At 37.8% G+C, this 21,863-nt stretch overlaps 1 protein-coding gene and 1 long non-coding RNA gene across 7 annotated transcripts in view; one reads left to right on the plus strand and one right to left on the minus strand.

Annotated features, from left to right (window-relative positions):
- LOC109428492 (guanine nucleotide-releasing factor 2) overlaps positions 1-21,863 on the minus strand; it is a 337,898-nt gene that overhangs the window by 202,910 nt on the left and 113,125 nt on the right. The gene's annotated exons all lie outside the window — the stretch shown is intronic.
- Positions 1,626-19,930, plus strand: LOC134284876 (uncharacterized). The gene is made up of 2 exons (XR_009995990.1): positions 1,626-12,466; positions 12,660-19,930. It is a non-coding gene; the product is annotated as an uncharacterized LOC134284876 (long non-coding RNA).

The raw sequence follows: 21,863 nt of genomic DNA on the forward strand, positions 1-21,863 counted from the left end.
CACTTTTCGCCTAACTGATCGCAGATGTCATCAAGGTGAGCTCAAAAAGGTCGAAGTGTGGGAAGCACAAAAGTGCGATCATTCCCCAAATCGTACTAGTAGTGCAAACCTATCTGGAGCCACGAGGTATACGTATAACAGTAGGTCAAACGACAAACGGCGGCCAGGCCTTTTCTCTCGTCTCAAAATTTTACGATCACCGCAATTTGAATATCCATTCTTTCGTTGAAACGCCGGCTGGTGGGAACTGTACAAGGATGGAAAAAAGTCGTCGCTGATTACCACCGCACGCATATGGTATCCCTCTCGAACTCGGCCTATCTCTTATTGGTCTTCACAACGCGGGTGCGTTCGAGAGACACAACCGGATCAGCAGCAGTAGGTATGACTTCAAAGACGCGAACGCCACAGCTCCAGCTAGAGATCAGCTCGACTGCTATTGAAGGTAAAAGTTGTTCCTGAAGTGGACCGCTCGCGCCGTCGAGATGGCCAGTTGAAATTGAAAGTGTACCTAGTCGATTATCGAGAGCGCTGTGATTGCTAATGACGAAAATGTCAACAAGTTTCGTGCTCCATGATCGTTCGTAGGATATGAATTTTTATGGTTTGATGGTTAAGTACCTCAGTAAATTACAGAACGGTGCCAGTGGGAGTCGTTGATTGGTTTGTTCTTGATCTTAAAGAGCTAGTAAATCACAGCTTCGAGTCGAAGAATACTTGCATCAGCAGCACAGTTTTCATAGGGTGATCTAACGCAAGTCATCTACAATATTCTACACGAGTCGTAGGACAGATGTGCGGTATGCGTCAGAAAATGTAAGCAAAACATCATCGACGAGTAATTTTGGTGCCGCCGGTCGGCGTCGCCGGCGACGACGGCCAACGCAATTCACGATTTGTTTGGATAGCCAGTGACGAACGGACCGAATTGGGAAACATCTGCTAGACGTTTGATATGGTCGGAAAACATCCGCCGCAACTGCGGGGAACAAATTGCGGGGTTCTTTGCTTAAATTTTCGGGTGAAAGTTAAATTTAGGTTATCTTTCTTTTTTCGAAATGCTTTGCTAAGCTTAGCTTAGTTTAACCCTTTGGATCCGGAGGGGTCATATATGACCCCAACATAGAAACAGCTGTATAAATTCACCTATTCTATAAAACAGAACCCGGGTAGAGGTGAATAACAAACCAATAGCTAAAGAATAACATATTTTGTCATCATATCTAAATTTGCAATTCTTTAGTTTTTATGAATAGCTCAGGATGACACATGAATAACAAAATATGTTATCACTGTAAAACTTGTAATCGACGAGTTATTATTATAATAACATTATATTATAATAATTATAATAATTATTATAATAACAATAGTTATTATTATAATAACATAATACCCGGGTAGAGGCTAATGGCAAACAAAGGACAAAATAATAACTGGTTTTGCCATCATATCTCGTTTTGCCATTCTTCTGTTGTTATGAAAAACTTAAAATGGCAAATCAATAGCAAAATATACAATCATAGCAAATCTTGTCATTGATATGTTATTCATGAATAATGCTAAATAACACATCAATAACAAAAATTACTATCATGGTAAAACTTGCAATTTAGCACCTTTTATAATGAAATATATAAAAATATCAAAACAATAACATAATTTACATTCCTAGCTAAATTTGCCATTATTTTGATATTGTGAGAAATTATTTATAAACATTAGGCCCCATAACATATTTTACTCTTAATATACCATTAACTATTATATTGTATATTTCAAGCATAACTTTTCAATTCGACGCATCTCGCAAAAGTAAACAAATCCGGATTCTCAGCTGTGTGTTTGATTCGCAATGGATTCTATTTGATGCACATCAAGTTATGTTAATTTAGAACTCAAACAATTAAAGAGTATAATTTGTAAAACGACGTATCTATCTACCCTAACAACCCTACGCTGCGCAAACGTTCCTAAATAGGAGAAGCCAGAGTAGATCGCGGGGCAACGGTGGCTACGTTCATCAAAGTGAATTTGATTTTTAAGTTCGTTTCGTTTTGAGTTTTTAATTTCCATAAAATAAAACTGTTTTTACATTGATTGACTTGTTGATTGATGAACTTAAATTTTATTGAAGAAAAAAAAGAAATAGCTCATTTAACCTTTCTTCTGCTACTTTGAAATAATAACTGAATCTACCATTATTTTAAAATTGAATTTGAACAACTAAACCTATCATTATTTTGATCGCCACATAAACAGCTAAATTTGTTCTTATTCTGTTATCAATAACTCAAGAATGTCATATTTTGTTATTCACCGATAACAGTTAATTTGGGTCTTATTTTGTTCTCAATATCTCAATAATAACTTATTTTGTTCTTCAATTTAATCCGCATGCTTTACCATTACTTTGTTATTACAATGGCAAAATAAGTTATTTTTAAGTTTTTCTACTACCAAAATTTTGTTATTATTTTTGTTATTTTAACTCTTATTTCAAACAAACAAATAACACATTTTGCCATTCAAACATTCTGATTTAATGGTAAAATTTGCCATTCTTTTGCCATTAAGCTCTACCCGGGGGATACGTTTATATGTATTCATTTAGCCTTCGTGAAGAATATCAAAAGGTGTTTTATATTCTGGGATGTTCTAGGTGAAGTCATTCAAATCTACGAGAATAATTTTATGTATTTTCTCCACAAATAATAGCATTGCATAACCTACTGGGATCCGCGAGGCTCCTGACATCAGGGATGGGAACACTCACTTGCAAAGAGTTACACTCACTTGCTATTTTTTCACCTCAGAAGCGCGCAATCAAGAAACGATGTATGAACGACTTTTGCCTTATGGTTTTGTCTAAAAGTTTTCCGGGTCGGAGGGGTCGCACACGCATACCGAAGTCGTGACAGAGCTCTGAAAGCGACTCTCCACGAGGTGAGTGTAATTTACATTCACCTCGTGGAGAGTTGCCTTCTCAGCTCCCTCACGATTTCGGTATGCGTGTGCGACCTCTACTCCATTCGGCAAAGTTTTAGACAAAACCATAAGGCAAAAGTCGTTCATACATCGTTTCTTGATTGTACGCTTTTGAGCTGAGAAAATAGCAAGTGAGTGTAACTTTTTGCAAGTGAGTGTTCCCATCCTTGCCTGACATTTACAATACCAATTAGAGACATTATAGGGATATTCCAGGTCAGCCAAACTACCTTGGAGTTCAGAACTTCAGGTCTACACTCGTAACAATACGCTTAGTTGATTAAAGCAACCACTGTAACTTCCAGAAGACTAACTAGCTTTTAATGAAAGAAGTTAGCGTTACACCCGTATACATTAGGATCCAAACTCAAGAACAGTTTGGATGACCTAGAATATCCCGTCTGATCTGATATTGTCTATTAACCTTTCAGATGAATTACTGGACATGATAGATTACAAATCGTAGCTTTGTATAATGAAAGAAGTTACTGTTACACCCGTAGGCTTTGGGATTCAAACTCAAGAACAGTTTGGATGACCTAAGATATCCCAAACGATCTGATAGTGTCTATTAAAACTTTCAGAAGGCTTACTGGACATGATAGTTTACAAATCGTAGCTTTGTATAGTAAAAGAAGTTACCGTTACACCCGTAGACTTTAGAATCTAAACTCAAGAACAGTTTGTATGACCTAGGATATCCCTACTGATCTAATACTGTCTATTGAACCTTCAGAAGACTTACTGCACATGATAGTTTACAAATCGTAGCTTTGTATAATAAAAGAAGCTATCGTTACACCCGTAGACTTCAGAATCTGAACTCCTATGTTACGAGAGAACGGAGCATAGTTAGTGAGTAACATACACATAAAAATCATAAACACAACATAAGAAATTCATTGTCCACAGATTCCTTGAGAAAGGCACAATATAGTGACCGAAACGTCGGATGAAAACTTAACAATCCGTTTTTGAGTTTTTCTTCCAAGACTGAAAGCCATAACCTCAAAACAAATCTAAACTCAAGAATAGTTTGGATGACCTGGGATATCCCGCCTGATCTGATACTGCCTATTGAACTTTCGGAAGACTTACGGGACATGATTGATTACAAATCGTAGCTTTGTATAATCAAAGAAGTTACCGTTACACCTGTAGACTTTAGAATCTGAACTCAAGAACAGTTTGGATGACCTCGTATATCCCGACTAATCTGATACTGTCTATTGAACTATCAGAAGACAAACTGGAAATAATAGATTACAAGTCATAGCTTTGTAGAATTGAAGCAGTTACCGTTACAACCGTTGATTTTAAGTTCTACCGCTTTTATACTATTAACCACCAAAACTACAGAAAAACGTAGAAAAAAACCCCAGAATTTGAAAGAGGAACAATAGTTTTATCATACACTAATGGAAGATTTCCCGGAAACAGCCGAAAAATCAACTTATTTCATTTTGAATGTACGGTAACGGTTTCCATCAAATATATTTTTCATTATTTTCCATATATTATATGAAAAACTAAACGTCAATTTGTTTGGGTTTCAAATAAACAGAATAACAACATTAACCTTCTTTAACAAACTGCATCGTTGAATTGATTGACAATGACAATCAATTTTATTCACTTTGTACGATCAAAACTTGCACGCGCTGTTAGTTATATGAAAGAAAACGGTTAAAATTCAGCTTCACTGAACCTCTTCTGATAAGCGTAAAAAAAACATTTGGACACTGCTTAACTGTCAAACGATTACATGAAAACTACACTTGGCCAAAACACAACGGAAAACCCAATTGATTCATTTTGAGTTTTTCCACTTATGATCGGGTTTCGATATGATTTACTCCACAACACTGTATTGAACTTATATATCTCTTTTCGACGAATAAGAATAATTTTACGCATTAAATGTGGACGGACAGGATATTGAGTACAATTGTTTTCATTACGAACCCAAATCCTGACTCATAACATTCGTTTGATAGCGCATTAGTAAAGTGACGTCAACAACATTACTTGCGTAACAACCAGGAGAAAAGATTTAGTATGCGGTGACTGTAAAAAGATAACACAGTAATTTGGTTGCGTGGTTTTCATTACTAAATTTAGAAAAAAAGCTTTATTTTGAGAGATTTAGTCATAGTGTTGTGAATGTTTGGCTCCGGGAATGTAATTTGAAAGTAAGATCAGTGAACAAACAGCGATAGTGCTTCAGTAGAAATATAAAAAAAAATCTGAGAATAAGTGGTTTGTACCGTAGACCAACGTTGCATTCTAATCGCATCGAATCATTTCAACGTAATTGAGTGAGTTTTTGAACATTTACTTTAGCTTTGATGGGATCAAAATACCATTTCTAGTGCTATTAATTCACGAGTATGATCAACAATGTCATAGGCGGCCGGCATATTAGGCCGAGGTATGGTACACATACCCTATATCCCCTATCCAGGGATTGCATAACCGACCAAAGATGACTTCTAGATCTCACATCCTACCCTGCTAACAAATACCCCTTCCATGCTGGTTGTGGGAACGCAGAGTGCTCTTGGTCTCTTGTAGCAACAACCATCACACTAGCATGACTGTAAGGACTTGTTCAACTGTAAGGACGGTCCCAGCCTTTATTCAGCTGGACCTCAATGCAATTCATACCAGATCAGATCAGTCACACTAAAGCTGAGCTCATTCCTGGAGGATCTTCCGGAAGCATCTCCGGAGGAACTTCAGGATAAACTCACGGATGATGTCCTGTAAGTATTCTCTGAATAACTTTTGGAAAACTGCCGGAGCAAATCCTGGAAGAATTCCTTAAGAAGCTTCTGAAAAAAAAAACTCGCGATAGAATTTATGGAGTAGCTTTGGAACAAACTCCTAGAGGTACTTCTAGGTCTAGACGAATTTCCGGAAGAGTTCTAAAAACCAACTTCTGAGAGAACTGCTGGAAGAATTTCCGAAGGAAGATCTGAAAGAATTTCGGAAAGTATTTCCGGGTAAGTTTTCCCGGAGGAACTCCTAGAGGAATACTCAATGAAGCTCGTGAAGAAAATACAAATGGGATTTGTGGAGGAATTCTCAGTGGAGTTCCACTAGGAGGAATTCCTGGTGCAATACCCGGTGAAACTCCTAGAGGGATTTTCAGCGGAACTTCGAGAGAAATTACCAGTGGAACTCCTGACTGAATTACCCGTAAAACTCAAAGATGAATTTCTAGTGAAATTCCTAGAAAAAAATATGGTGATATTTCAAGAAAAATCGAAGTGGCACTATAACTTCTTAATGATTGAAGAGTAAACATCAGAACCTCTGGAAGAACGCTTGAAGTTGGAATTTCTAACAGAAATTTCAGTGAAACTCTCCAATAAATTTCCAGTGGAACTCCTAGGGGAATTTCCGGTGAAACTTGTGGAGGCATTTCCCGGTGGAATTCCTAAAGTAACAGATCGAAATCCCAAACAATCAATACAATAGATAGCACTTTTGCGGTTTTTTTTTCGGCAAAAAGGTATTACGGAACATGGACTACAAACAAAAAGTTGTCAAGCAAAACCATTTTGTCGGTTTCAGTTCAGTTCCGTTTTCAAACAGTTATCGTTTTTCCCGATTTACTTTACGATTTGACAGTTCTCTACTTGTGAGCTTGCGGTGAAAACTTGAGGAGGTTGCGAACCGAGAGTATCACAAACGATGAGGTCGCCGTCGGGCTGTCAGCACTGGAAACTGAATGCTATAAAGGTTTTCGTCTGTACCAATGCCAATGCCAATGGGGCGCAAACTGGAGGCAATCAATGGGAATGTAAACAGAAGAAGTCATATTACTCCCAGTAAATATCTAAAGAATTTTTTAGCGGAATCTCTAGGTAAATTACTGGTGGATTTCCAAGAGAAATTGCTGGTTAAACATAACTTCCTACATAACTTCTGAATTCTTGAAGATGAAACAACAGGAAGAATCTTCGGTAGAACTCCTGAAAGATATTACTTTGAATTAATAATGGAACTTCCACGGCAACGTTGGTATTACGATTTCTTACCTAATTCGATGCTATTAGAGCAAAACTTTGGGGTACTGAGTTGTTGAAGAAACAAGAATGGGAATACAACAGCACAGTAACCCAAAATTTTTCTCAAACATCTCTCTCTCGTTTGTCGGGTGAAGATCGCCGCGTCCAGATTTTAGAACTATTGTGATATACCCTTTTGCTGTGAGGTACGCAGGTTATCTCAGTAACATATTTGTCACTGAGATACATTGGTATCGACTGAACTCAAGACCATCTATTATTGATGAATAGAGATCCTGAGTTACAGTATGTGACTCCCCCATTCTGGCGAGACTAGCTTTATGAAGCCAACCACGTCCTTGGGAGATAAGATCCATATGTCAGCAGGCCCTAAAAAGGGCTTGCTGAGAACTTTGAACCTACGTTGAGTGAGTGCACTGCAATAGCAGAGGATGTGTTCTGATGTTTCCCTCTCCTCGTCACAGAAGCGGCAATTTGAGGTTTGGATTGCTCCGATCTTTTGTAGATGGTATCTGCAGGGGCAGTGTCCAGTTATTAGACCGGTGTAGATGTTGAGATCCCTTTTGTTGAGACCTAATAGTTGTTTGGTTTTCTTGGGGTTTATCGTTACGAGCCTTTTAGATTGGCTCGTATGGGGAAGTGCATTCCAGTTTGATGTGATTTGACTGACCATATATTTGTTCAGATCCATTTTTACAGAGCAGTCTGAGATCCCGCAGAAGGGCTCAGGGCCAATGAACCTTTCATTAGATCCATTTCTGGCTAGCTCATCAGCAATCTCGTTTCCCTCTAGACCCGTATGTCCTGGGATCCAATATAGGTAGACTCGATTGCGTATGAATAAGTTTTTCAAAGCCAGAATGCATTCCCACACTAGCTTTGAGTTACAAGTGTAGTTATTAAGCGACTTAAGTGCCGCTTGGCTGTCAGAGAAAATACATATTTTTGCAAACCTATACTTTCTCCTCAGGCATAATAACACGCATTCTAATATTGCATATATTTCCGCCTGAAATACTGTGGGCCACTGTCCTAAGTGGACAGAGATTTTTGTTCTAGGGCCATAGATTCCGGAGTCTGTCAGATTATTCATTTTCGAACCATCTGTGAAGAAATTTATAGAGCCCGTTGTTTGTTCCATTTCATTGCAGAATCGGAGGTCCATCCAGCTCATAACTACAAATCTAGTACTTCACCGAGTACGTCCTATGAGGGTTGAGATATTGTATGTTGCTTTCACAACAAAACGCGCAGCCAACTTTCAGTCGGCGTTTTAGAATCATCGCGACGAATCAACCTTTGCTGCTGTTTGTGTTAGTGAGATCGGAGAAACGTCAGACTCCCACACGCTGATTGGTTGGCGACAACTCTGGCGATGGTTTCACTCGCGACGGATTCAAATCGTCGCGTTCGATAAGTGGAAAAATCAACAAAACTCCACTAATTTTCAAAGTGCACCTTGAACAGCTCAGACATTTAGAATGCTAAAAACGCCGGCCAAGTCACTTAGGAAGAGGAAGGAATGTTAGCTACTAAAGACCGAAGGAAGGAGTGTAAAGCCTGTATCCGCAATAATCAGGACACAGAAGTACGGCTGTAGCTCTGTAATGAATCGGTAAAATTGGCCAAATAATTGACTGAGAACTCTTTGGTGTATGTTTATTAATTGTGCCAAATTTCATTAAAATCGATGCATTACTTTTAACTGTGGATGAAAAATAAACAGACGTGGTTTTACGCATTTTGTACAATCTTGCCCACTTTTCATTCGCATAATAGATAGTTCTTTTGCGCTACAGTATAAAGTACTGTGAAGATAATTATGAAATTTCGTTAGCAGTTATGATACTTACAGAGACACTTTCTTGCAAAATGTCATCAACTTTGATCAATTAGTTTGAAAGTTACAGGTGTTGATAGGGGTGAGTGTTAGTGAAAATTTTTCGCGCTTTTTATGTGCGATGTTTTCCTATTCATACCTTTTGAATTTCTCTGCCAATTTTCATGAAATTTTCACAGAAGGTAGTTGATTATGTGTATATTATGCCTGCAAAATTTGATGATTATTGTTATAGTACTTTCAATAGTACAATCGAAGCAATAAAGGGTGCTAACTAATTGCTGTCTGAGGGGCCAAAATCACGTTCAGTCCCAATACATGTTTCGACTATAAAATTGTTGATAGTGCATCGATTTTTTTGAAATTTTGCACATACAACAAATGTAGTTTGAGAGGTTTGTGTTCAAAATTTTAGCCATATCCTTTTCCATATTCAAAAGTTACAGCGCTGACAAGCAAAACTAGGGGCTGTACAAAAATCAATGGCGCACATTCTACTCTTTCATTGCTACAACAAAAGGTACTGCATCAATTCACATGAAATTTTGTAGGTGAAATGAATACATCTGAAGATGTTATTAAGCCAAATTTGAAAGATTTTCATGCGTCTATTGCAGAGTAATAGCTGTATTTCTGTGTCCCGATTATTGCGGATACAGGCTTTAGCTACTAAAGACCGAGAGTTCCTCTGCTTCTCCATTACTAACATGGGAATAGTATAAAACGAGCTCACACATTATCTTGAAACGAATTTACTTGTTCATCGTAGAGGCTTATCATTAATCATTTATCTGCACGCAACTTACCAGCGATGAGCATGAAAAAACTGACCTGAGTTCATTCAAATCGTTCAATTTCAACGGAAAACCAATTAGGTTTGCGCTTGAACCGTCTTCGATCGAAGACAGTTATGTAGAGTTAGCATGAGATGATGGTATGCAGAACTTTTCGCATAGCTACTAACCTATTCTATTCAAAACCTATTGAAACGGAAGTGACCGTGCAGTTCCTAGACAAAGTTTCTACCGTGTTTGCCCCAGCCGCACTGGATCGTCGAGACAATGAGAAGAACCTCCGCAATCCGAACGATCATCATCATCATCATCGTGGTATGGTATATTGACCGACCGGTGGAACTGATGATGATGAACGCTTTAGCGGTAAATGTGGGTTTTGTCCAACAAATCAACAAAAAACCCGAACCGCCGAACCGTTTATCTTTTCTGAACTTTTGCACGACGACGTTAAGTCGTTTTATGGCGACAGACGGACACAGCACATCCTAAATCGGCGCTTTACGGTGGCTCAGTCGGTTTCATTTTTGACGATGAGAAGTGCTAGGCAGGGATGGATCGTGAGAAATGTGGATGTGGATACCTGTGGTACCTCGTTTACTGTTTGCTGAATAGTTTTCGGGTAATTGTCGTTGTGGAATCCACAATGTGGATGCTACGTGAATCTATTTACCTGGCCATCGTTATCTCTTATGGACCATTTGGATGAAAGAAAGTAAAATTTCGATGGAGTCTTGCATTTCAGGAGACAAAGTGCGATTACCAGGTGTCATGTAAGGTGTCACGGGAAATCCAAGTAAAATTTTAAAGTTAAACAGATTCTGGGAGTTACTCAGAACCTTTATAAAATCAAAATAAAACTAATTGGAGTGTTATGACTCAGCAGCTCTTCAATGTTAATTGCTTTTCAAATTGCTGCTTGGAGGAAAACATTGATCGTCATACCTATTTGACCTGCATAACCAATTCCTTCCAAGGTGGAGGCAGAATGATTAAATGATGATGATCGTTATTGGCGGTTTAATAATATAATTGTTCCGCTTGTATTTTGAATCGAAGGGATCATTCTCAGAGGGCAATTATGGAGCTGTGGGGTATCACAGCAAAGCCAATTTCGTCCCACGTCATCTTACTTTGCCAATAAGCACAAACAGAAGAGTTGTTCTTGGCGGACATTCAAATTATAGCTTCACATAATTGTAACGGAAATTAATCCGCGTGCTCATCCACACTGTGGTTTGGACTAATGGATGCATCAGGTTCTTCACTCAATTGTCTAAACGTAATTGACGAAACAGTTATTATTTTTGACGGAACCAATTTCGGGCCAAATATGCCAAACTTAATACCTTGGTAATGATATTTTTTCACGCGAATTTGACGGAGACATTCTCGGAATATTGGTACCTGAATCGACGTCAACAACGATTCCGGCATTTTTTGACGGTGGTCATTTGCCATGCACTGACCGGAAGATTTGATTGTAATGAGAAAACTCAAAACTGCTAGAGGCTATAATTGAGTTTAACGACGAGCTATGTTTTCGCCAGCTTCGGTTGCAGTGTTCTGCGCGTTCTTCATACTTATACTCTTGTTCGGTAGCCACGTTCTACAGAGGCTGCCTGAAATTAGTTCCCTATGGAGGCTTCTAAATAGCACCTGCCAGCAACCATATGCATGTGCACCGAGATTGGCACTTCGCGCCAATGCACCTTGAATCTGCAGCGATCAACTTTTGTCCAACCGGAATGCATATGTAAATCACTATGGTCGGTGTGCATGCTATGTGGTGGTCAAAAACAAAAAAATCTCTATCTTGATATTTATTTGATCATCGGTAGGCATATCTTGATATTGTTTTGATGTTGTAATATCTAAACGAGATATTGTTAAGCACTTCCCCACACTAGCTCTTGATATTGTTTCTGATCCTTTAGCTATTATCTTAAACAATTCGATATCAGCTTTTGTTTTTCAGTAATTCATTATATAACTGAATAGGTTATTCGTGATTTTTTTCACCTACTGGTGAACATTCATGATAAAATATGAGTAAAAGCAAGTCACCTTTCCGATTTTTGGCCACCTGACAAGCAACTGTGCATAGGTGACCCACTGAGCCAAGGCGCACCACGATGCATGCAGCAAGGGGCAGGACAAACTCGTCTAATTCGAAGGTGCAGGTGCACTCTACGGTTCGCAAGAATGCGAAATGGCCAACTTTCCTCCTCTCAACAACGTTCGGTTGCTGAGTTTCTAAGCGTTTTAGTTTCTTCTCCAGCAGTAGCAGTGGCAAGCCAAGATCAGCTCAGCACCCGGGAGCAGGAGGAGATGGGAACGATGACCTATTTTATTCCGCAAGGCGCACAAGCCTGGGGTTGCACTCTACGCTCCATAGCTGCATACCTACACAGATGGGACGAGAAGGGTAAGTACATTGCTTGCAGTTGCAGTTGTTCCGTTTTGAGTCAGACGGAGAGTGGTTTTTAATTGAATTTTGTGTGTATTAGGTTGGAACCTAGTGGGCCATAGTGGATGCTGGTCTGTAGGCAGTTTTAAGCCTTGAAGCCAATGCAATGTACGTGATGTAATCCGCCAAATTGGGTTCTGAGAGCATTTGATTGGGTTCAAGCATACAACCAGTCACAGAGAACAGACATCCAGGCTAGAACAAATTTCATTCGGAAAGTTGTGTGAGGATTTGAATCTTTACTTGAGTAAGGTTGCAAACCAATACACGATGACAACACAAACGCCACCAAACACCATATTGCCACAGTCAGTGGTGAATTGAAACATTTTAAGAGGTGATTATTTTTTTTAATCTGCATTAACGAGATTTTTAGCCCTAGGCTAGTTCATCTCGGGACCCACGCTTTACTTCCCTTCCGAAGGAAGAACTCACATTTTGTGAGTTTGTCGGGAGTGGGATTCGATCCCAGGTCCTCGGCGTGATAGTTAAGTGTTCTAACCACCCCACCAGGTCCGCTCTTCAAAGAGGTGAATTAAATTAGTATGGGAAATTAACCGATTGCAGCGCCACGCTATTGCCACTTGAGTTGCCGATTTCAAATGGCCGTTAAATTCCTTACACAGCTTCGGAACTGGTCTTGGATGTCTGTTCTCTGTGAACTAGTCGAGGTTTTCTTCGAACCAGGACATACCATGAAATGTTCACAACGGTCGTCAAAATGTTCTGGAGTTGATAACTACAAGCTATACATATGCATTGTTTTGTATAATATTTGTAAAAAATCTAGCTTAACTTAGACTGACTGTGCATGTCAATAGTTGCTCCTCCGTGATTGATCCGAGCTGGTATAAATTGCACTTCATTTATCCACAATGTGTAACTTTCGCCGCGCCGATATTTTTAGATAGTTATGGCGCCAGCTGTAAGGACAGCTGAGAAGAGAAAGGAATGTTAGGGTGTGATGATTATACTTACTAGAGTACCTCAATACTCTTTGAATCTTCTTATACTGTTTGGTTTTAATATGGAAAGAGCTCACCAATATAACCCCATTCACGTGTTCACCGGATAGAGAAATCATGAAAAACTACTCGGCCACTGCCACTGATTGGCATCGTTCGACCGAGTTTCGTAAAAAAACAGATGTTTTCTTTTTCACCATATCTACATTAGATAGAATCCATTCAGGTAAAATCTATTTAAGTACCTCCATTTAGGTAACGTTACCTAAATAGAATTTGATTGTGTTTAGAACAGTTAGAATACTCAATATCAGGGATAAGGTTGCGTTTCGGGACAGAAATAGCGAGTTGTTAAAGGGAGTTTAGGTCGTATTCAGGGGTGAGAGATGAGGAAGGTTAGGGTCTATTTAAGATTAAATACCTCCTGTAATGCCCCTGAGATCCTCCGGAATTCCCCAATACGCCTCTGAAACCCGCTGAAAATTCTCTGAAACTTTCTGAAATGGCTCCGAAAACCCCTGAAACCCCTTCGGACCGTCTGTAACGCGCATGAGAACCTCTAAAACCTCCGAAAACGCTTCTGTAACGCCCTCAAAATCCACTGAAAATCTATTGAATCTTCCTGTAGTGTCACCGAAACGTCCTCGGCCTCGGATCCAATGTGCACCCTAAAACCCTCCCAAACCCTCGAAAACACCCTTTAACGCTTACGGCACCCCTCAAAATCCTGTAAAACTCCCTGAAATGGCTCCGAAACCCCCTGGAATCCCTTTGGACCCTATGTAACGCACCTGAGATGCTCCGAAACTCCCGAAAACACCCTTTTAAAGCCTCCGATACCCCCTGAAAATCCTCCGAAATTTTTTGAAATGCCACCGAAAACAACAAAATACTCCTTCGGTCCATGTAACGAACGTCTACGATCCTCTTGAATCCCCGAAACACATCTGTAACGCATTTAGAACCTCCTGAATACCTTCTGAAACTTCCTGAAATGCCTCCGAAAGCCCCCTGAAACTCCCTCGGACCCTATGTAACGTACCTAAGACCCTCCGAAACCCCAAAAAAACGTCCCTGTAAGACCTCCGAAACCTCCTACAAATCCTCAGAAACTTCATGATATCCCTCCGAAAACTCCCTCGGACTTCTTGTAAAGCACGTGAGACACTCCTAAACCACCCGAAAACGGCTGTGAAGCCCCCTGTAACACCTCTAAACACCCCCCTTCTCGCGGAACTCCCTTGAAAGCCCTCTGAAATCTCACATGGCCCCTCCTAGCCACTCGCCCTTCTAAAACTTCTTTGGAACCTTGAAATCCATTTAGGCAATAATGTGTAAAAAATAGCATAAGTTAAAATTAACGAATAAAAAATAGATAATAAACTGAATCCATTTAGGTAATGAGTCTATTTGGGTACAAATTCTATTGAGGCAATCTCGACTCATTACTTTCAATACAAACGTGACCAGTAAGGTGGCCCACACTTATATGAAAAACAAAAATTTCGAAAAATGCCAAGTTTTACCTCCTCAATCAATTATTCCTTTACATGTATTGGAAAAACAACAATAAAGTTTATCCTCACTTTGCCTAGGGTATATTTTTTTTCACAGCCGTCGGATCACTTCGCGGTCTTCGACAAAGTTGTTTGGCATATAGTCACCTACAATAATACCAAAGGGTTTGATTATTGAACGCTTACAGCGTCACCTAGCGGCAAAATTCGAAAACTTAAAATTTCTGCATACATTTGACCAAGTTTTCCCATACAAACTTCAAGCGATTTGAGCGCCCCCTTAGGCTCAACCGATTTTGCTCAAATTTTGAACGTAGCTTCTGGGAGTCCAAAACAACTAATTTAGGAGGTAAGACTTGACATTTTTCGAAATTTTTGTTTTTCATATAAGTGTGGGCCACCCTAGTGACCAGCATGCCACTGCTAGTTCTAATTTGACGCTCACTTCAAGATAATCAGTTTTATAGTGATAATTGGTCGAATTGATCTCGGACATCTACATAGAAAAAGATCAATAAATCAATACTGGGTCAAGCCGTAAGAGAAGGTCAAATCATGCCCAAATTTGGACCTTCAATAGACTAGTAATATATCAACTAATAGAGAAAAATTGAAAATACTCGATGCAGTTTACGAAAACGTGCAACTACTTGACATTTGACGGAGGTGTTTATGGAAACATCATTGGAGAAACATCTAGAAGAAGTCATGGTAAGAAACCAAAGAAGCATATCTTACTGAATCCGTCCATCAATCTTACAATATTTCAGAAATTATAAAAATGTTACAAACTTATCTAACAGTTCTTCAAAAAAAACCCTTTCGAAATAGGGGCACGTCAGTATCAATTATTCAGCAGGTTGAATATTCATTCTACTCATAGCAAAGGATGGAAGCGCTGTTTGTGATATTATTTGTGTTCATGATTTTTAAATATGATGGTTTTGAAAGTGTGTGATTTCCAATAGCACTGTGGTCCTACTTGCAAAAAAAAAACAATAGCCTCTACAGGATCCCTAAAGGTATCACCAGGAATTGCCTAATATTAGATTCGTTAGAAGATTTATTTGGGATTTCAGAAGAATCCGCTAGACTACTTCACTATATATTTAATAGGGTAAAAACATTAGACTTCGCCCCCCTAAAATTCTGGACTAATCTTCGCCACTTCATACATAAAAAATTACATTTGTATGGAGGGGGCGAAGATTAGGGCAGTGGTGAAGTTTTACCCTATATATTTTTTTTTCAGAAATTCCGCAAGAGTTCTAGGGATTTCAAGAATTTCTCCATTATTTCCCTTTAGAGTGTTTTACGATTTAAGTACAGTCATATCTCGAAATAACGTAACTTTTACCTCGATATATTGTAACTTGGTTTCAACTTTTTACTATTTAATTATTTAATAATTAGCGTGATTTACAGAATATTCTATATGATATATTAAATCCCTCCTGCAACTAAGCCTGATATTCAATTATGCGTTGTACGACCAATTTCAAAGTTTTATAAGCGTCACAATTTCGGTGTAGATAAGAAATGTTAATTAGCTTTTTACAGACCAACAATTACATCTTCTACTCATTCTTGACATTACATCCCTACTGGGACATAGCCTTTAAACTCCAAACGGGATGACAGTAGACAGTAGGTGTAAGAACGCCAGTAACGAAAAAGTCCGCTTTGTCTTAGAGGGAATCACTAGAGTAGTTCTCTGATAAATCCCTGGAAGAACTTCTTGAGAAATCATTGGACAAATCCGCGCAGAAATCCTCAGAACTATTGAAGGAATTCCTAAAGACCTTTATGAATAAATGGTGGAACTGCTGGAGGAATGCCTGGAAAAAAATCCGTGCTTGATCCCCGGAGGAATCTCTACCGCAATAAACACAGTTATGCCTGATAAGATTTGCAAAAAATAAAATTGGAATAAATAATTACACGAGGAATTTCTGTAAAAATCTCAGCAGGAACCACTGGACAAATTCTAGCACTGGAGGAATCCTAGAAGGAATTTCAAGAGGGGTCACAGTGAGAACTCAGGGACAATTCCTGAAATAAGTATTACAATCCTGGAGGCATCCCAGGAAGAATTCCCTAAGCTGAGATTTCTGTAAAAATCACATCAGGAATATCTGGAGGCATTTTTGAAGATATTTCTGTGGAATTCATTACTTTTTTATCTCAGAAAGGAATTTCTGAGGAATCTCTGGAGAAATCAGAGAAGTTTTCCTAGCAGAATCTGAGGAGGAAATCTTTTGGAAACTCCATCAAATTGTGCTGGATGAGTTAAAGCAAGAATACCTGGGTGAATCTTGGCAAATATCCCGAGTAACACACTTGTCATAGAAGAGTCACTACGATTCACTTCTATCAAGTAATAATTCATTTGTTAGATATAAGACACAGTGACTCTTGTGCAACAAAAACCTGCGCCGCCGTGAATCTTCTGTGACAAACTTGGGACTTGGGACTCTTTGAGCAGGAATAGTTGAAATATTGGAGCTTTTTCGGAGGATCCTTGCATGAGTAGCTAGAGGAATCCTAGTAGAAATGTCAAGAGGAGCGACAGAATTAAACCTTGGAAAAATGTTGGACAGAATGAATCTTGAAAATGAAATCTCTTTGGGGAATCCTACATAAATCCCTTGAGAAACTACAGTGGGAATTTCTGGAGGAATCATATCAAGAACTTCTGGAGAAATTACGGCAGGCGTTCCTAGAGAAATCATAGCAGATATAAAACTAAATAAGAATTTATGGAGGAATCATAGAAGCTAGAAGGATCCTTTTGGATAATACTCCCTAAAGAACTCCAGGATGACTCACGTGAGGTATTCCATGAGAAACACAATCAGGAACTTCTGTGTGAATTCCCGAATTAATTCTAGAGGAATCCCAAGAGGAATTCTTGGAGGTATCATCGGATGAAAATTTTGCCTTGATGTAAACCCCTGCGTCACATAGATTTGAATCTTGATTTTTACAACATTGGTTTAAATAGTTAAATGTAAAGAGACATGCTAAGAATTCAACTTATGTACATATGATCTTACAAACTTTTGAAAAAAAAAAACATAACAAAGGCTGAACTTCACTGTTGGGTGAACAACATGATCTTTATGGTAATTATCATTTCAAAATATGTATTTAAAACGAAATTCAGGCAAAACATTTTTTGCTTCGATACGTAACTTTGATATAACGAACGAAAATAAAAATGCAGTTACGTTATATCGAGGTATGACTGTAACAACATTTCTAATACTGGCATTAAAACTAGGCACGAAAACTAGTACTGTCCTGGAATCGGTTCCGGGTGTCACTCCAGAAATGGGCAAATGTAGATGGGAACCAAACCCATGTATGACGAATTTCGCGCCAACTCGACCAGTGGTTGGCAACACCCTCTCAGAATCGAATGAAACTTGGTGGGCATAAAGACTAGGTTTTTATAAGCAACTTTGCATACTTAAATTTTCGAAAATTTTCAAGAGTAACATTTGAAGAGGGCCTAATTTTTTTTCGAAGAATTTTTTAAAATCGATGTAACTCAAAAATGACAAGACCTATAGAAAAGTGTTGTATGGGGGACTTTTAGAGAATTGTCCAAGCTTTCATGAAAAAATATTTTCAAAATTCTAAATACATTTTTACACGCTAAAAAATATATTTTTAAAATTAAAAGTCAATTTACAGAAAATGCCCACTTTTTCATGTTTAGAAATTTTTTTCCAAGAAAGTCAATATTGTTGCCTAACTTTCCTCCATACATCACAAGATGGGCACTTTTAAGGAAAAAAGTTTTTCTAACAAAAACTATTTCATGTTATTTTTCTTTAGCGTGTTGCGCATTAACTCGTACAGGATGTATCAAGAATCCTTATACCCATTTAATAACACTCAATGGGCATTACAACTTTGTTTGATTGGGTGCCTTCTTTTTCTTGGCGTTACATCCCAACTGGAATAGAACCTGTTTCTCAGCTTGTTTTGATATCTGAATGCTTAAAACAGCATTCTGTTTGCTGAAATTGTATTATTGTGTGCCTAGAACCAGTGAACTAACATCATTATTAGAAGCGAATGATAAAGAATCGGTTTTATTTCAACAATGGCTAACCACTGATCAATGCAATTTGGAAACTATTACTAAGACTATAGACGAGTTTGTTCCGTATTTTGTAGAAAAAGTTTATAAGCTTATAACTCATGATTTCATTTATAAAGAACAATCCTCATTTTTGCGGGATAAAAAAGAATCTCTTAAACAGGGTGAAGTATTAACAATTTGTGACTTTTCAGAAAATTATTCATTTATCATTCAAAATTCAGCTCAAGGTTACCATTGGAATAATTCTCAAGCTACCATTCACCCCTTTGAAGTGTACTACAGAAAAGAAAATAAGTTGGAAAACTTGAGCTTTATAGTAATATCTGAAGTACTTACACACGATACAACAGCAGTTCAGTTATTTATATCAAAACTGCTGGATTTCATTAAACAATCGATTGATTTCTCAAAAATTACTTTCATGTCAGATGGAGCAGCAGCTCATTGTAAGAACAAAAAAAAATGCCAGTTTGTGCAGTTTTCGGTCCAATTATGGATTGGAAGCAGAATGGCACTTCTTCGCAACTTCACATGGCAAAGGTCCATGTGACGCTGTTGGAGGTACTCTCAAGCGAATGGCAAAACGAGCAAGTCTTGCTCGAGATTATGGAAACACAATCACAACTCCTCGAGAACTGTATGACTGGGCAGTTAAACAGTCAGATATACATATAACAAAATTGAATTTCTGCTTTATTTCAAATGAACAATATGCAAAAATGACGGATGAACTTGAAGAACTATACACATACAGTCACGTAAAAACAATACCTGGTACACAAAAATTTCATTCATTTGTGCCAATTTCTGAAAATCAAATTGAAGCGAAGAAGTTTTCGAATTCAAAAGATAATCCAAAAAAGTTTACTTTGTTTCAGATAGACTAAAGATCTAATATTCAAAAAACGTTACAATAGAATGTATAAAAGAAGGATGTATATATTGTAGAAAAGAAAATAATTGAATACACATATACATATGTACATATTTCATCAATACACAAGCGTTTTCATTGATATAAAACCCTAAAAGCAAATTTGTCTTGAGCCCTTTCCAATATCAAGCACGTTTTCAATGTCAAGCACGTTAAGATATTAAAAAAGTAGTTGAGCCCATTAAGTTTTAATGGATTGTCATTAGGATTTTGGATACATTACTGTACGAGTTAATGCACAACACGCAAAAAAAAATGAAAAAGTTTTTTTTTAGAAAACTTTTTTTTCCTTAAAAGTGCCCATCTTGTGATGTATGGAGGAAAGTTAGGCAACTATATTGTCTTTCTTGGGAATAAAAAAATTCAAAACATAAAAAAGTGGACTTTTTCTGTAAATTGACTTTTAATTTTGAAAAGATATTTTTTAGCGTGTAAAACATTTTTTTATTTTTTTTGAATATGTTTTCTTGAAAGCTTGGACAATTCCCTAAAAGTCCCCCATACATCACTTTTTTGTACAACTTATCATATTCGAGTTATATTTTTTGTGAAAAAACGGCTAATGCGCAACACGCTAAAAAAACTAACATAAAAAAGTTTTTGTTAGAAAAACTTTTTTTCCTTAAAAGTGCCCATCTTGTGATGTATGGAGGAAAGTTAGGCAACAATATTGACTTTCTTGGAAAAAAATTTCAAAACATAAAAAAGTGGGCATTTTCTGTAAATTGACTTTTAATTTTAAAAAATATATTTTTTAGCGTGTAAAAATGTATTTAGAATTTTGAAAATATTTTTTCATGAAAGCTTGGACAATTCTCTAAATGTCACCCATACATCACTTTTTTGTACATCTTATCATATTCGAGTTATTTTTTGTGAAAAAAAAACGGTTAAAGAACTTTGACTCTTTTTAAATGTTAGTCTAGGTTAATTTTGAAAAAACAAAATACGCAAAGTTGCTTGAAAAGGTAAAGTCTTGAAACCTACAAAATTTCATAACATTCTGAGGGGGTGCTGCCAACCACGAAGACGAGTTGGTGCGAAATTCGTCGTATGCGACACATCAAATCACGGCTTTTTCGATAACACTAGTTTACAGCATTTTTGAACTCGGTAAGCTGATGATCATTTTTGATGTAGAATCATGCCCTGAGTTCGAAAACGTGAAGGAAAAAAAACATTGCAGTTGAGCGGATTGTTTTTTCGACTTTCCATAGAAGGTTGAAGATTTGAAATGGATTGTTGGCATTAAAATTTCCCTGGTCGATGTTTTAGAAGCCTTCTCCAATGTTTCCATAAAAACTTCACTAAAAATCTTACCAATTTTCATCGAAATGGCTGCAAAATTCAGCCTGAAATTGCCTACCGAAAATAATTCAAAACCGGTTAGCGTAGCTTGAACCATAACAGGTACCTACATTTGGCTGCCAACGAATTAAAATGAATCAACATCTGATCGAAAAGCATCTCATATTCAAAACGGCCCGAGCTAGCTTCGTTTCTGCTGCCTTTCCGCTGTAATTGTCAAAGTGATCTGATCCGAAAACATCCCATGCTGCGTGTTCATGACACACATTTAATAAGCCAGTAACGAAAACGCAAGCTAATCTCGAAAGAAAACAAAACTCCTAAAAGAATCCTGTGGGGAGGAATCCTTGAAGGAACTTTTTAACGAATCCCAAGTGGAATAGCTTTAGAAATCCTAGGTGAAATTATTCAAGACATCAAAGGAAGAAACCCTACATGAATACCTGAAGGAATCCGGTAAGTAATTTCTGTAGAAACCTTTAGATGAATTCCCGGATGTATACCATCACTTTTTTTCGCAAGGAATTTCCTAGAGGATGAACTCCTGGAGATTTTTTTTTAAAGTGTTATAGAAGAATCATTGGAGCAATACCTGTTGAAATCTCTTAATATATCCCTGTTAGGATTTCAGACGAGGTTCCTGGAGAAATTCACGAAGGACTTCTGGAAAAATATTAGAAGCAATCTTGAATCTCTGCAGGAATTGCAGAATATTCACAAAAGAAATTCCTGAAGCGAGAGATATTCTTGTAGGAAAACCGAGAGGAGGTAGCCCCATGATGTACCCCCGGGAAATCCATAAAAAAGCTCAATCGAGAAATGTATAAAGAAGAAATTTATACATATATCCCCAGATGGATTCTAGGATGAATATTTCCTGGAGAAATAACTTAAGC

Source organism: Aedes albopictus, chromosome 1 (genome assembly GCF_035046485.1).
Source record: "Aedes albopictus strain Foshan chromosome 1, AalbF5, whole genome shotgun sequence".
Taxonomy (NCBI): Eukaryota; Metazoa; Arthropoda; class Insecta; order Diptera; family Culicidae; genus Aedes; species Aedes albopictus.